Genomic DNA, 16,593 nt, shown 5'->3' on the forward strand with positions numbered 1-16,593 from the left:
GGGTGGAATAGAGGAAGTTGCGACGGAGGTCCAAATCGATCAAGTTCTCATAGCAAATCTGATGACCAGTTGGATGCTAGCTTAGAAGACTCCCGATTTGTTGGAATTATTATGTTTTTGAAATGTTTTAAATTAAAATGATAGTTTATGACACGTTTATGGGACCCGCGCATATATAGACTATTGTTGTACCCTAATTCATGAGAGAGAAGAGGAGTCTTTTTTGCATCTAGTCCACACATATATACTAGCAAATAGCACATGCTTTGCATGTTGAACTATTTTAGATTGTTAATATTAATACTTTCTCTGTTTAAAAAAACTGCTTAAATTTATTAATGTCGTATCTAGAAAAAGTTGAGCACCTACTTTTATTTTCGAACTAAAGGAGAATAAGAATTTGATGATGTGAATATACTTTTCAAAATGTCAGTGCAAATTTATACCAACATAATTGATCGACAACTAAGGGTGGTAACAAAACATTAGATCTTTTCAAATCACTATCAAGTGGGATGTGTGATGAATTGTGTGTATACATATACACACAGTTGGATGCTAGCCTAGAAGACTTCCGATCCTCCATATACTGCCACGTTGCTACTGATCTCAACCCGGTGAATATATATATATATATATATATATATATATATATATATATATATATATATATATATATATATATATATACACATACCCGTACTACACCCGGGTGTAGTTACTCCCACGTGTGTTTCACACAATCTAGGTAGTATCTATCATACCGAAGAATATATACATGTAGTATGAAGTATATAAGAATATTTTGGTAGTATATATACTACTTTGTAGGTAGTATGTACACTTTTTTACGTACACTATTTTTTTACGTATAAATATGCATGTATTTTGTATATATAGTGCAAACTATGGGTGTATTTAATTTTTTTTCACCAAAGTTGCTATGGAGTATCTTAGATACAATATACGAACATACTCAAATTGATAAAGTATCATATATACTTTTGTATGATCGTATACGAGAGATGGGTGTAGTTACACCCAGGAGTAAGAAGTATTTATCCTATATATATATATATATATATATATATATATATATATATATATATATATATATATATATATATGTATGTATGTATGTATAGAGAAACTCTATTAAACACCCTGGGTGTAGAATAAGTAATTCTGCACCCGGTCAATCCACGAGCCAGTGTCCACCGAACCTAGTGTCCACCGAACCTAGTGTCCACCGAACCTGGTGCGGTCCGACCTCCCACCTTTTCTCGTTTTCTTTTTACATCGGCGGTTTTATTGCCCGATCGTGGGCTATACGGAAACCCACCACCAGCCTGCCGATATTGTTTTCTCATGGGTCAACGCACGAGCGGTTTTGGGAGCGAGAGAAAGTGGAACGGGGTCTCGCCGCCCATGGAGCTCACCGGCGCAGCTTCCCTTCGGCCATCCATGGCGTCGATGTACCCGGTGGTCCCGAGTGAGAGGAGGAGGGGGATGCCGGTAAGGGTATCTTGCGTCGTCCGTGGAGGTCCACGTCCACCTTAGGTACTACGAGGCGGCGCCACGGAAAGCAGTGCAGCGGTGGTGAGGGACCATTACCAAGCTCCAGGCTATGGGCCTCGTCGCTGGGGACGCACGCAAGGAGAAGACCCTCTTGGTGACCCCTCTCCATCCCACCTCACCTATCGCTGTTTATGCTTCGAAATTTCAGATTAATCACGAGCATGATTTACAGAGGGTGGTTTGGAATCCCGACGACTTCAGGCGAGCGGCGAGTGGTCCCAGTCTCGGTCGCCGTGGATACTTACCTCAGCGACGGGAGGGGTTGCGGCCGGCGCTAGTGGTTCTATTCGTGCTGTCAGTGTTCTACACGGGAGAAGAAGATGTTGTCTCGGCCGGCCTCCACCTCCCAAGACGAGCATGTACCTCTGGCCGCTATCCACCCTTAGGGGTCAACAAGCCACGCTGGTACGTAATTCTCACATGAATTTGATTGCCCACTTCCCAACTCATCTTTACTATTAAATGAGAGTTGGTCGTTTGACACTCAACGCACTTTGATGGTCGTCATTCAGAGCATCCTGTCCGTCCAATTTATTCTCAGTAACCAACACCGTCTGATCGATTTGTATATGGTATATACTTACCTCGTCCCACCCGGCCAATGTAATTTCACAGCGCTTACGGTAATTATGGTATTGTATCATCAATCACGATTACGGTAATTATGTTATGAGAAGATACTTTCCTATTCCCGAGCTGGTAATTATGTTCAGGAACGCTTCTTCCTACGAGAGAATAAACTTCCTTATTCTCGAGCCTGGTGCCTTTCCTATTCAAGGTAGGTACTGCAACCTCCTCCGGCCTTCTTCGGGCACCATCCTGGTTACGGTCAGCCCCGCACGCCTCCACGTCGATCATGCTCGCAGCGTCGAGCTCCACGGGATCTCCTCTGAGCGCCGCCCCGCTTGTCGGCAATGCCTACCGGCCAAGGGTTGGTCCTCACGCAATCCTATCTCGCCCGCCCAGCCAACGCACATGCGGCAGGCTAGCCCACCTCCGGCCGCCAATTTCCGGCAGAATCCCCCTCATCCTTATCTCCGAGGTAACCAATCAACCTCCCGATTCACTATCTGACCAATTGCCTAGACTCGCTGGACTAGCAGCAATAATGTACTAGCCCCTCATGTTGTGACATGTTTCATGGTTATAATTCTGTTGAATCTTTGATGGGAAGCTCATCGGCCAAGGGACAGGTTTCCTCTTCATGTGTCCCTCCCTCTGTAACTGATGCCATGTGCAGTAAACTTCAGTTCACGAGAATATGAAATTTACTCGAGATTTCCATGCTGATCTGCTATCAACCTGCAACATATAAATTTTGCTCACCGTGTCATTGATAGATTATTTTGCTAATAATAATACTACTGGCACCATGTGATGGATTGTCATCTCTTACTGATGCTACTTTAAGTACCCTGATCCTGATAGTTTGTGAAAGCATCTAGCTAGCTACAGAATTACAACGTTGTTATATGTGGACTATACCTTGACATGCCGTGGGGTTTCTTGGAAGAGCAAGCACCTTTTAGGATTGCTTTCCTTTGCCTTTTTTTATAATTTCTCGCCAAGCATAGGTTTTATTTTTTATAACCATAATAGCTTAATGGTTAATCATTTTACATATTCCCATAAAATGGTTCCCTAGGTTAGAGTCCAGGACGAAAATGGTTAACCAAATCCCCTCTTTATCTTCCTCCTCATTTTTCAGTGCATCATTTTGTTTCCTTTCGTTGATGGAACTGCCGGCCAGCTAAACATACTCTCGACCTATTGTTTTGTTTCATCATAGAATTCTTCATGATAGTCGATGCCGAAAACAAGGGCTTGAGAACACCCGGAAGGTGATTCACATCTTTTCTCTGTCTGTCTGCATACTCATAGTCTCAGAGAAGGCTGTACCATAATTATTAAGAGGGGAAGTGTATATCATAACAATGCTAATTCTTGTTCTCTTCTCACAATGTTTGGTGGAAGCAACGAGTGGGAATGCAAGCATCTATCTTGCTTTCATCACCACCTCCAAAGAATATAAGTTGAAACTCGATTCCCACGTCCATGAGCATGGAGAGGAGACTCCTGCTCAAAGCATTCGGCACCGAACATGTCCTTCCAGATGCCGTAGAAGGGGTGAAAGGGTTATTGGACAAAGCTACAGAGATCTTGAAAAAGATGCCTAATTCGTACATTCACGAATAGTTTGCCAACCCTGCAAACCCAAAGGTAACAAGGACATAGAGCCGATGTGTTAACCTATATATGCACTCTAGCTGTGTCTAATCTTGCCCAGTTTTCAGTAAGGTACATTATGAGACTATTACTGCGAAAACAAATCTTGGAGGATTCAAAAGGGAAGGTGGGTATATTTAATGGTGGAATCGAGAAGGGTGGGATGAAATCTGGTGCTGGTCATTTCCTCACTGATTAAATCCTAAGTCAAGGTTTCTTCAAATTCCGCCTGAACAAAACCTACTCTATTATTTGCGGGCTGTGTATATATTCTTCATATAATTATCTCTTTCTATAGGTTATTTTGTGTTGAGCCTACCAAAGAGAAGAACTACAACATACTCTCTTGTGAAAACCTGGTACGGTTGCTATAAGATTTCCTTTGAGCATGTCAAACCTTGTGCTCGTTGCCTTATGAATGTTATCCCACCCGTGTAGGCACACATAAGATTCAGGGTATTGGAGCATGATTTGTTTCTTGGAACTTGGACAATGATGTTCTCAATGAAGCAATAAAGGTCATAGGTTATTCCTATCTTATTATTAACTTTGTACTAAAATAAAAGCAAGACATGAATGTTGTAGTTCTTTTTTGAATTCATCTGAGTTGTGCAAGTTATTTCTTTTTACTAATGTTTGTGAAATGTCTATCCATAGGTTGGTAGGTATGTGTTGAGTCACCACTCCTTTTGTGTTGTCTGGCGTAGTACATTTGTTGGGATTGCTGTGTTGTTCTACTTTATTAGAATTACTATTGCAGGGTTTTCTTTTCTTATAGTTATCTCTGATCACGTTCTGCTTATGCTCCGGATATGAAGCGATGAGGCTATTGAGATGCCAAAGCACCTGGCTCTTCGGGAAGTATGGTTGATACTGTAACTCCACATGCTGAAGCATTTTTTATGTGTGTTCAGTACATTATATTGACATTGCATACATATTGAGATATTGTCCTTTAGTTTTAAGCGTTCATATGTTTAAAGAAAGCAGACAAATGATGACTCACACCATGTTTGTCCATGTCCCTTTTCCTTGGCTTGATATTTTAAGTGCAAGCACTTCTATATGTAATGAATTGATATAGGAACCATATTTAATCCATTTTACTTGCTATTTTTCTCATCTCAATGCTGCTATATCTATGATTCATCCCAATACAATTTTGCTACGATGCATCATATCCACCTTTAATGTTGGAATGATGAGTCTGATGTATGTAGACTTGATGCATTTCTCGTGATATGTATTGGCAAAGTTTTAGGAGCCTACATTTTTGTTTCTCATCATCTACCGATATGAGGTTAAGAATGCTGAAGATTTATGTTTGTTGTGTAGGCCGAGATCTCCTCCGGTGCGGCAGCAGCTGCTGCCATAAGGGTCACTAAGAGACCAGAGAATGTAGGAACTATGATAGTGGTAATTAAAGTACAATAAAATTTCCGAGTGTTCCGACCTAGAATTCTTGTTTCAAAACATTGAATGATGGTCGGTACGGTGACATTGCAGATTTTCAGGTGATATTCCCGCACTTTGGCGAGAGATACTTGCCGTCGTTCCAGTTCCATCTAGAAGAGTGCAAGAAGAAGCAGGCCAAGGCATGAACTTATGGATTAATTAGGTTCTTTTCTGAAATAAAAAATTGAGGCATTAAACGTTGTTTGCTGGACTAGGACATAGGATCCTATTGATATTGATATTTATTGCAAGGAAAACAATTTGGCTGAGCTTAACAAAATGGCTATGTTGGTGTTTTCAAATGTTTACATTTGACATGGTTCTGATGTTTTCATGGTAGTACAAATGAAGAAAGAAATAGAAGTAGAATGTGAATTTTTTCTGTACATCTTTTATAAGAGGATTCTGCAGTGGTGACGTGCTCTTCGTAGACTGAACCTCACCATATAATTGGATAAAGTAGCAAGTGATGTTAATCGGTTTTGAGAATATTACACGCCTGCTAAATATGCAAGAGGTGGATATACATGCATTGGCACAAAGCACAAAGCACTTAACGAAATGTCGATAAGTTTTTGAGGAGCACATCAAAACACTCTGACATTATGGTAGACTTTCATGGTATTATTGATATGTAGTGCCATCTTCTCATTTACATAAATCTATCGAGTGATCTTCTTTATTTTACTATTTCAAAATCTTTTATTGAATTGCTACTTTTTACTCAGAAATTCATAATATTCAAGTCATGTACATCATTTTTTAGGTTTAACTTTTGGATTGTCTGTGGAAACAATGATTCACAATTGCATTTGCACAATAGAATGGTTGTAAATGCACTATGACACTAGTGGAAAACGGGGCAATAGGCCCGGTCCATTTGGGCCTTTAGACCTGATACGTCCAATTTGCATCACTATTTTATATCATAATTTGCTGTTATTCATTGATATATTTCATATTGGGACACAATACTTATGTTATTTCATCTATTTTGCATGTTTCATCATTATTGGGAGATCAAGCACCGGAGCCAGGATTCTGCTAGAAAAAGCACCGTCAGAACGCAATATTTCGGAAGATCAACTCTGGAAGGAAATTATACCAAAAATCCTATTTTTCAAGATGACGAAGGAAGCCAGAAGGAGGAGCCAGGAGCAGCCAGGGTGGGCCCACACCCTAGGGCGGCGCGGCCCAGGCCCTGGCGGCGCCGGCCTGTGGTCTGGGGGGCCCACGACCCCTTTCGCCTCCTTTTCTTCGCCAAACCCTTCGTCCCGAAGACCTAAGCCAGAAGGGGTACCTCGTGAAGAGTTACAGCCGCCTCTGCGGGGCGGAGAACACCAGAGAGAAAAGAGCTCTCCGGCGGGCAGGAATCCGCCGGGGAAATTCCCTCCGGGAGGGGGAAATCGACGCCATCGTCACCGTCATCGAGCTGGACATCATCGCCATCACCATCATCATCATCTCCACCATCATCACCGCCGTCATCACCGCTGGACACCGTCACCGCCGTAGCAATTTGGGTTTGATCTTGATTGTTTGATAGGGGAAACTCTCCCGGTATCGATTCCTACTTATTGTTGATGCTATTGAGTGAAACCATTGAACCAAGTTTATGTTCAGATTGTTATTCATCATCATATCACCTCTGATCATGTTCCATATGATGTCTCGTGAGTAGTTCGTTTAGTTCTTGAGGACATGGGTGAAGTCTAAATGTTAGTAGTGAACTATGGTTGAGTAATATTCAATGGTGTGATATTTAAGTTGTGGTGTTATTCTTCTAGTGGTGTCATGTGAACGTCGACTACATGACACTTCACCATTTATGGGCCTAGGGGAATGCATCTTGTATTCGTTTGCTAATTGCGGGGTTGCCGGAGTGACAGAAACCTAAACCCCCGTTGGTATATCGATGCAGGAGGGATCGCAGGATCTCAGAGTTTAAGGCTGTGGTTAGATTTATTCTTAATTACTTTCTTGTAGTTGCGGATGCTTGCAAGGGGTATAATCACAAGTATGTATTAGTCCTAGGAAGGGCGGTACATTAGCATAGGTTCACCCACACAACACTTATCACAACAATGAAGATTATTTAGCCGTATGTAGCGAAAGCACTAGACTAAAATCCCGTGTGTCCTCGAGAACGTTTGGTCATTATAAGTAAACAAACCGGCTTGTCCTTTGTGCTAAAAAGGATTGGGCCACTCGCTGCAATTATTACTCTCGCACTTTACATACTCGTACTTTATTCAACTGTTACATCAAAACCCCCTGAATACTTGTGCATGAGCATTTACAGTGAATCCTTCATCGAAACTGCTTGTCAACACCTTCTGCTCCTCGTTGGGATCGACATTCTTACTTATCGAAGATACTACGATACACCCCCTATACTTGTGGGTCATCAAGACTATTTTTTGGCGCCGTTGCCGGGGAGTGAAGCGCTATTGGTAAGTGGAATTGGTAAGGAAAACCTTTATTGTTGTGCTGATTTTATTTCTGCACTGCTGCTATAAGTCATTATGGAGAGTTCTTCTATTCTTTTTGTATTTGTTAAATCTTCTAATTCTGCAACGGTAGTGGATGAAGCGCCAGGTGAGGAAGTGATACCATATAAAATACCTATGAAAATTATTGAACGTGTTATGGATAACCGCTATGAGGGGGATGGAACTGTCCACCCCGGTGATCATTTACTGTTTTTGCATGAATTATGCGGGTTATTCAAATGTGCAGGTATTGCTATGGATGAAGTGAGGAAGAAACTATTCTCTTTATCGCTGTCCGGTAAGGCGGCGCATTGGTATAAATTCCTGGATAATGGGGATTCTCTTGAATGGAATGATATTGTGCCCCGGTTTTATTCTAAGTTCTATCCTCCAAGTGAAATTCATAAGGATCGGAATCGCATATATAATTTTTGGCCTCATGATGGAGAGAGTATTGCCCAAGCTTGGGGAGACTGAAGTCTTTAATGCTCAAATGCCCCATTCATGAGCTTCCTGGTAATGTTATTATTGATAATTTCTATGCAAGACTTTCTTTTCAAGACAAGACCTTGCTGGATACTTCTTGTTCTGGATCATTTACACGCAACAAAGAAGAGTTTAAAAGGGACCTTCTTGATCGGATCCAAGAAAATACTGAAGGATGGGAGAACGACAAGGATAGAGAATCAGGTATAATTTATGATTATAAATGCATTGAAGCTTTTATGGATACTGATAAATTTCGTAATATGAGTGCTACATATGGTCTTGATTCTCAAGTTGCTGTAAATCTTTATAAAGCTTTTGCCTCTCATTATGAATTGCCAAAGAAGAATTTTGATAAGTATCATGAACCGTATAAAGATAAAATTGATTCATCTATTAATAAATGTGTTGTAGTTGAAACTGCTGATCGTGTTATTCCTGAAGTTTATATTGAAAAAACTCCTTTCCCTGCCAAAATGAAAGAGTACTCTGTTATAAATAGTGCGGTTCATAAAAGTGAAAAGAAACACTGTAGAACACAGAAGAACAAATAAAAATTGAACTGCTTTGTTGCAATAGTTAAAGATCTTGTGACTGAAAATGTGGAGGATGGTCATATTATTTTATGTGAAGATGCTTCTAATATTGTTTCACATCCTAATAAACCCAAACAAGCTAGTGTTCCTATGATGTCTGTTAGAATTGGTGATCATTGCTATTATGGATTATGTGATATTGGTGCAAGTGTTAGTGCTATTCCGTATGAGCTTTACACGGAGATTATGCACGAAATTGATTCTTGTGAACTTGAAGATATTGATGTGGTTATTCAGCTGGCTAATAGAGAAACTATTTCTCCAATTGGTATTGTTCGAGATGTGGAAGTTTTATGCGGTAAGATTAAATATCCTGCTGACTTTTTGGTACTTGGTTCTGCTGCTAGTGATTATTGTCCTATTATTTTTGGTAGACCTTTTCTAAATACTTGTGGAGCTATTATAGATTGCAAGAAAGAGAAAATTTTGACTAAATTTGCTGGTGAATCTTATGAGTTTAACTTCTCTAAATTTACTAAAACTCCTTATAAAGCTGATTTGCCTAGTAATGATATTAAAATGGAGCAATGTGCATCTATTGTTCTTGTTCCTAATAATCCTTTGCAGCAACATTTGGAGGATAGCGAGAGCGAAATTTTTAGGAAAGAAAGAGATGAGCTTGAGGAAATTTTTCTTCGCCAACCTATTCTCAAGCATGATTTACCGGTGGAAGATTTGGGTACAACGCCGCCACCAAAGGAAGATCCTGTTTTTGATTTAAAGCCTTTACCTGATAATCTTAAATATGCTCATATTGATGATAAGAAAATATATCCTGTTATTATTAGTTCTAAGCTTTCAGAGATTGAGGAAGAAAGGTTATTGGAAATATTGAAGAAGCATCGAGGCGCTATTGGCTACACTCTTGATGATTTGAAGGGGATTTCTCCTTCTATTTGCCAACATGCTATTAATATGGAAGATGATGCAAAGCCTGTTGTTGAACCTCAGCGTCGTCTAATTCCAAAGATGAAGGAAGTGGTAAGGAATGAGGTATTACGGCTCCTTGAAGCTGGTATTATATATCCTATTGCTGATAGTAGATGGGTTAGTCCTGTGCACTGCGTTCCCAAGAAAGGAGGTATGACTGTTGTGCCTAATGATAATGATGAGCTCATTCCTCAAAGAGTAGTTGTAGGGTATAGAATGTGCATTGATTTTCGAAAAGTTAATAAAGTTACTAAGAAAGATCATTACCCTTTACCATTTATTGATCAAATGCTAGAAAGATTATCTAAAAATACTCATTTTTGTTTTCTTGATGGTTATTAAGGTTTTCACAAATTGCTGTTAAAGCTAAAGATCAAGAGAAAACCACCTTTACTTGTCCTTATGGAACTTATGCTTATAGACGCATGCCTTTTGGTTTATGTAATGCTCCTGCTACTTTTCAAAGATGCATGTCTGCTATTTTTCATGGTTTTTGTGAAAGTATTGTAGAGGTATTCATGGATGATTTTTCTGTCTATGGGAATTCTTTTGATAGTTGCTTATAAACCTTGATAAAGTTTTGCGAGAGATGTGAAGAAACTAACCTTGTTCTTAATTGGGAGAAATGCCACTTTATGGTTAATGAAGGAATTGTATTGGGACATAAAATTTTACGAGAGAGGTATTGAAGTTGATAGAGCTAAAGTTGAAGCAATCGAGAAGATGCCTTATCCGAGGGATGTTAAAGGTATTCGTAGTGTTCTTGGTCATGCTGGGTTTTATAGGAGATTTATTAAAGATTTCTCTAAGATTTCAAAGCCTCTTACTAATCTTCTTCAAAAAGATGTACCATTTGTTTTTGATGATGATTGTAAGGAAGCGTTTGAAACTCTTAAGAAAGCCTTAACGACTGCTCCTATAGTTGAACCTCCTGATTGGAACTTACCCTTTGAAATTATGTGTGATGCTAGTGATTTTGCTGTAGGCGCTGTTCTTGGACAGCGGGTAGATAAAAAACTGAATGTTATTCATTATGCTAGTAAAACTCTTGATGCTGCTCAAAGAAATTATGCTACAACTGAAAAAGAATTATTAGCTGTAGTTTTTGCTTGTGATAAATTTAGATCTTATATTGTTGATTCAAAAGTTACTATTCATACTGATCATGCTGCAATTAGATACCTAATGACAAAGAAAGATGCTAAGCCTAGGCTTATTAGATGGGTACTTCTTTTGCAAGAATTTGATCTACATATTGTAGACAGGAAAGGTGCTGATAATCCTGTTGCTGATAATTTGTCTAGATTGGAAAATATTGCTTATGATCCTGTTCCTGTTAATGATAGTTTTCCAAATGAACAATTGGCTGTAATAAAGGTGAGCTCGCGAGGGGTCCTTGGTATGCTGATTATGCTAACTTTATTGTTTCCAAGTACTTGCCTCCAACCTTTTCAGCTCAGCAAAGGAGGAAATTCTTTTATGATTTGAGGCATTATTTCTGGGATGACCCACACTTATATAAAGAAGGAGTGGATGGTATTATGCGAAGATGTGTTCCCGAATATGAACAACAGGAGATATTGAGTAAATGTCATGGTAGTGCTTATGGAGGACATCACGCCGGAGAAAGAACCGCGCAAAAGGTTCTACAATCAGGTTTTTATTGGCCAACTCTCTTCAAAGATGCGAAAGTTTATTTTATCTTGTGATGAATGCCAAAGGGTTGGTAATATCTCCAGACGCAATGAAATGCCCATGAATTATACTCTTGTTATTGAACCGTTTGATTGTTGGGGATTTGACTTCATGGGACCTTTTCCGTCTTCAGAAGGTAACACTCATATACTCGTTGCTGTTGATTATGTTACTAAATGGGTGGAAGCTATACCTACAAAAAGTGCTGATGGTGAGACCTCTTTAAGAATGCTCTTAGAAATTATTTTTCCTAGATTTGGAGTACCTAGATATATTATGACCGATGGAGGTTCTCACTTTATTCATGGAGGATTTAGAAAAACTCTTGCTAGGTATGGTATTAATCATAGAATTGCTTCCGCTTATCATCCTCAAACTAGTGGTCAAGTAGAATTATCAAATAGAGAGATTAAATCTATTTTGCAAAAGACCGTTAATAAAACCAGAAAGAATTGGGCTAGTAAATTGAAGGATGCACTTTGGGCTTATAGAACTGCTTATAAAAATCCCATGGGAATGTCACCTTATAAAATGGTTTATGGGAAAGCTTGTCATTTACCTTTAGAACTAGAGCACAAAGCTTATTGGGCTGTTAGAGAATTAAATAAAGATCCTAAACTTGCCGGTGATAAGAGATTGTTGCAATTGAGTTCTCTAGATGAATGGAGAAGTGAAGCTTATGAAAATGCTAAACTCTTTAAAGAGAAAGTTAAAAAATGGCATGATAGGAGGATTATCAAAAGAGAATTTAATATTGGGGATAAAGTCCTATTGTATCGGTCTCGTCTCAGATTCTTTGCAGGGAAATTACTCTCGAAATGGGAAGGACCATATGTTGTCGAGGAGGTGTATCGTTCAGGAGCAATCAAAATTAGCTCTCTCCAAGGCAATGCTACGCAAGTGGTGAATGGACAAAGACTCAAGCATTATATCTCAGGTGATTCCTATAATGTTGATGTTGATATTATTCAAGTGGAAACACCGGAAGATTTCATCAAAGGGCAAAGCGACGATCCGCGAACTCGACTTTGAATAGGTAACAGTCCTGGTAATGAAAAGTACGCAATTTACTTTCCGAACTATATTTTTGCTGTTTTTAGAAAATATGAGAAATTACGAGTTCGAAACGGAGTGGAAAGGACGCACGAGGGCGCGGCACCATAGGCCGGCGCGGCCAAGCCTGGGCCCGCGCCGCCCTATGGTTTGGCCGTCCCGTCGCCTCTTTCCGACTCTGGTTCGATCTGGTACTTTCCTTATGTCGTGAAAAATTTTGCTATATAATCCCCCGGACCCCTGGAGGTCCGTATATCGTGTTTTCGACGTGTTTTGTTTCGAGCTGTTTCTGCCAGGATCTGTTTCAGTCTAGAAGCACCATGGCCTCCAACGACAAGGGCAAGGGGCTTTCGGAGGAAGAAGTGAAGGAGGTGCCATCAAGACAAGATCAGCAAGCCGGAGGGAGCAAGCAAATCTTGGTGGGATCTGTTGACACTCGACGTTCTTTTTCTCATAACTTGCAGGGACCTCTACCACCCGCTCTCAGCCTCGACTCCTTCCCCATGATGGAAGAAGTTCTACGGGTTACCGATGAGTTTTGTGATCAATATCGGGCTCTGAGAAGAGAAGTGGAGATACTCCAGGAGGAGAACTGCCGTCTCCGAAGATTGATTGAATACCACTCGATTCGCGTCACAAGGTCGTCATCGCCAACTTCGGATAACAATGAATCTCTTCGAATCTTAGTGCAGAATTATCAAGCTGAGAAGCTGAAGACGAAGGAGCTTATTAAGAAGCTCGGGAAGAATTCATCACCACCATCGCCAAAGGAGTAATTCATCATCGGTATTGGCATCCCCTTGGTTTGTTCCAAACTTGGGGGAGTGCCGCGGTATCACATTATCACTACCTTTTACTTTTATTGTCAAGTAGTGTCATATCATGAGTAGGGAAGTTATCGTATAAGATGGGTTGCAGTTGGAAGTGTCTCTCCTTTAGTTGGTTATCTATGTATCCCTTGGTGTGAGTTATCGTTATGGAATATTAATGAGAAGTCTTATCATTTACATATTGCACATCTTATTTTAGTTTGCAATCTCTATGATTCATCTTGTTGTTAGTATTGGTATCACTTTGGGAGCATTGAATAAATCTATTTGGTTTTGGCAAACTTAGCATTGGTCAATAGCAACAACACTTTGAGGTTTAAATAGAAAAGAGAAATACATGTAGATGTTTCATTGTCTTTCTTGTTAGCTCATAGCTCATTATTCTGAAGTTAAAATTGCTTGTGCTTACAAGGAAGATGCATGATTGTTTCTATCATATGTATATTTGTTTGTTTCCCTCGACTCTTATGCTTGCTAATTAACCTTGCTAGCCAAAGACCACATCGAGAGGGAATACTTCTCGTGCATCCAAACCTTAACCCAAACCTATGCCATTTGTGTCCACCATACCTACCTACTACATGGTATTTTCCGCCATTCCAAGTAAATACTTCATGTGCTACCTTTAAACAATTCAAAACTTAGTATCTCTTATTTGTGTTAATGTTTCATAGCTCATGAGGAAGTATGTGGTGTTTTATCTTTCAATCTTGCTGGGCAACTTCCACCAATGGACTAGTGGCTTCATCCGCTTATCCAATAATTTTGCAAAAAGAGCTGGCAATGGGATTCCCAGTCCCAAATTAATCAAACTAAATAGACACTCCTCCATGGTATGTGATTGATGGACGGCACCCGAAGGATTCGGTTAGCCATGGCTTGTGTAAGCAAAGGTTGGGGGGAGTGTCATCATCATAATAAAACAAAGTAAAAAGGCACTCCTTCATGGTATGAGATTGTTGGCAGGCACCCGAGGATTCGGTTAGCCATGGTTTGTGAAAGAAAGGTTGGAAGGAGTGCCACACAAAATGAAAATAATATGGGAGCCGCTCTTAGGAGGTTGTCTGGCAAGGGGGTTAGAGTACCCGCTACCAGTCGTTGACAACAACAAACACCTCTCAAAATGTTACTTTTATTATCTTTATATGATTGCAAAACTGAAAAAGCTCTAGCACATGATTTAATCCCTGCTTCCCTCTCTGCGAAGGGCCTGTCTTTTACTTTATGTTGAGTCAGTAAACCTATTTCCCTCCATCTCAAGCAAGCATTTGAGTAGTTGTGATCAAACCATTATATTGTGATTTGCTACATCATGTCTTTTATTCTTTCTTGTTTAGTACAAGTTTTATCTGAATGAATATAGCTTTGCAAGTTATCAATGATTATGAGAAGACCATTATGCTTGAGTATGCAAGTTGTGCCTTATAAACTCTAACATTAGAGCGCTGCTCAATGAGATAAATATAATCTGTTAATTGTTCTCTGACCAAGAACGAAGTTTGCCATCACCAATCATGATTTCTCATGCACCTTTACTTGTGATTACCTTATACTTGTTTCAATGTGAGTTATAAGAGGTTGTTTACTATAATGTCCTGTGTGAATGAATATGATGCTTCTTGTCCGTATTTTATTTATCGACTCTTCACTCCATAAACATGTGGTCATGTCTATCGAGCTCAGTTTCGCTTGGGGACAAGCGAAGTCTAAGCTTGGGGGGAGTTGATACGTCCAATTTGCATCACTATTTTATATCATAATTTGCTGTTATTCATTGATATATTTCATATTGGGACACAATACTTATGTTATTTCATCTATTTTGCATGTTTCATCATTATTGGGAGATCAAGCACCGGAGCCAGGATTCTGCTGGAAAAAGCACCGTCAGAACGCAATATTTCGGAAGATCAACTCTGGAAGGAAATTATACCAAAAATCCTATTTTTCAAGATGACGAAGGAAGCCAGAAGGAGGAGCCAGGAGCAGCCAGGGTGGGCCCACACCCTAGGGCGGCGCGGCCCGAGCCCCGGCCGCGCCGGCACGTGGTCTGGGGGCCCACGACCCTTTTCGCCTCCTTTTCTTCGCCAAACCCTTCGTCCCGAAGACCTAAGCCAGAAGGGGTACCTCGCGAAGAGTTACAGCCGCCTCTGCGGGGCGGAGAACACCAGAGAGAAAAGAGCTCTCCGGCGGGCAGGAATCCGCCGGGGAAATTCCCTCCGGGAGGGGGAAATCGACGCCATCGTCACCGTCATCGAGCTGGACATCATCGCCATCACCATCATCATCATCTCCACCATCATCACCGCCGTCATCACCGCTGGACACCGTCACCGCCGTAGCAATTTGGGTTTGATCTTGATTGTTTGATAGGGGAAACTCTCCCGGTATCGATTCCTACTTATTGTTGATGCTATTGAGTGAAACCATTGAACCAAGTTTATGTTCAGATTGTTATTCATCATCATATCACCTCTGATCATGTTCCATATGATGTCTCGTGAGTAGTTCGTTTAGTTCTTGAGGACATGGGTGAAGTCTAAATGTTAGTAGTGAACTATGGTTGAGTAATATTCAATGGTGTGATATTTAAGTTGTGGTGTTATTCTTCTAGTGGTGTCATGTGAACGTCGACTACATGACACTTCACCATTTATGGGCCTAGGGGAATGCATCTTGTATTCGTTTGCTAATTGCGGGGTTGCCGGAGTGACAGAAACCTAAACCCCCGTTGGTATATCGATGCAGGAGGGATCGCAGGATCTCAGAGTTTAAGGCTGTGGTTAGATTTATTCTTAATTACTTTCTTGTAGTTGCGGATGCTTGCAAGGGGTATAATCACAAGTATGTATTAGTCCTAGGAAGGGCGGTACATTAGCATAGGTTCACCCACACAACACTTATCACAACAATGAAGATTATTTAGCCGTATGTAGCGAAAGCACTAGACTAAAATCCCGTGTGTCCTCGAGAACGTTTGGTCATTATAAGTAAACAAACCGGCTTGTCCTTTGTGCTAAAAAGGATTGGGCCACTCGCTGCAATTATTACTCTCGCACTTTACATACTCGTACTTTATTCAACTGTTACATCAAAACCCCCTGAATACTTGTCTGTGAGCATTTACAGTGAATCCTTCATCGAAACTGCTTGTCAACACCTTCTGCTCCTCGTTGGGATCGACATTCTTACTTATCGAAGATACTACGATACACCCCCTATACTTGTGGGTCATCAAGACCCGGTTCCCGA

At 40.4% G+C, this 16,593-nt stretch overlaps 1 long non-coding RNA gene across 15 annotated transcripts in view; it reads left to right on the top strand.

Annotated features, from left to right (window-relative positions):
• Positions 1–1,318: 1,318 nt before the first annotated feature.
• The window catches only part of LOC127333509 (uncharacterized), a 36,592-nt gene continuing 21,317 nt past the window's right edge, over positions 1,319–16,593 (top strand). For 11 of the 15 annotated variants that reach the window (XR_011751929.1, XR_011751935.1, XR_011751930.1 and 8 more), the window contains exons 1-7: positions 1,319–1,983; positions 3,553–3,798; positions 3,873–4,016; positions 4,103–4,163; positions 4,243–4,322; positions 5,140–5,220; positions 5,311–5,422. This is a non-coding gene — a long non-coding RNA (uncharacterized lncRNA). Of the gene's footprint in view, positions 1,984–3,552; positions 3,799–3,872; positions 4,017–4,102; positions 4,164–4,242; positions 4,323–5,139; positions 5,230–5,310; positions 5,423–16,593 lie in introns of all 15 variants that reach the window. The other 4 variants (XR_007871246.2, XR_007871247.2, XR_011751940.1 and 1 more) reach the window with 4 other exon arrangements.

The sequence above is a fragment of the Lolium perenne genome, chromosome 2, assembly GCF_019359855.2.
Source record: "Lolium perenne isolate Kyuss_39 chromosome 2, Kyuss_2.0, whole genome shotgun sequence".
NCBI classification, from domain to species: domain Eukaryota; kingdom Viridiplantae; phylum Streptophyta; class Magnoliopsida; order Poales; family Poaceae; genus Lolium; species Lolium perenne.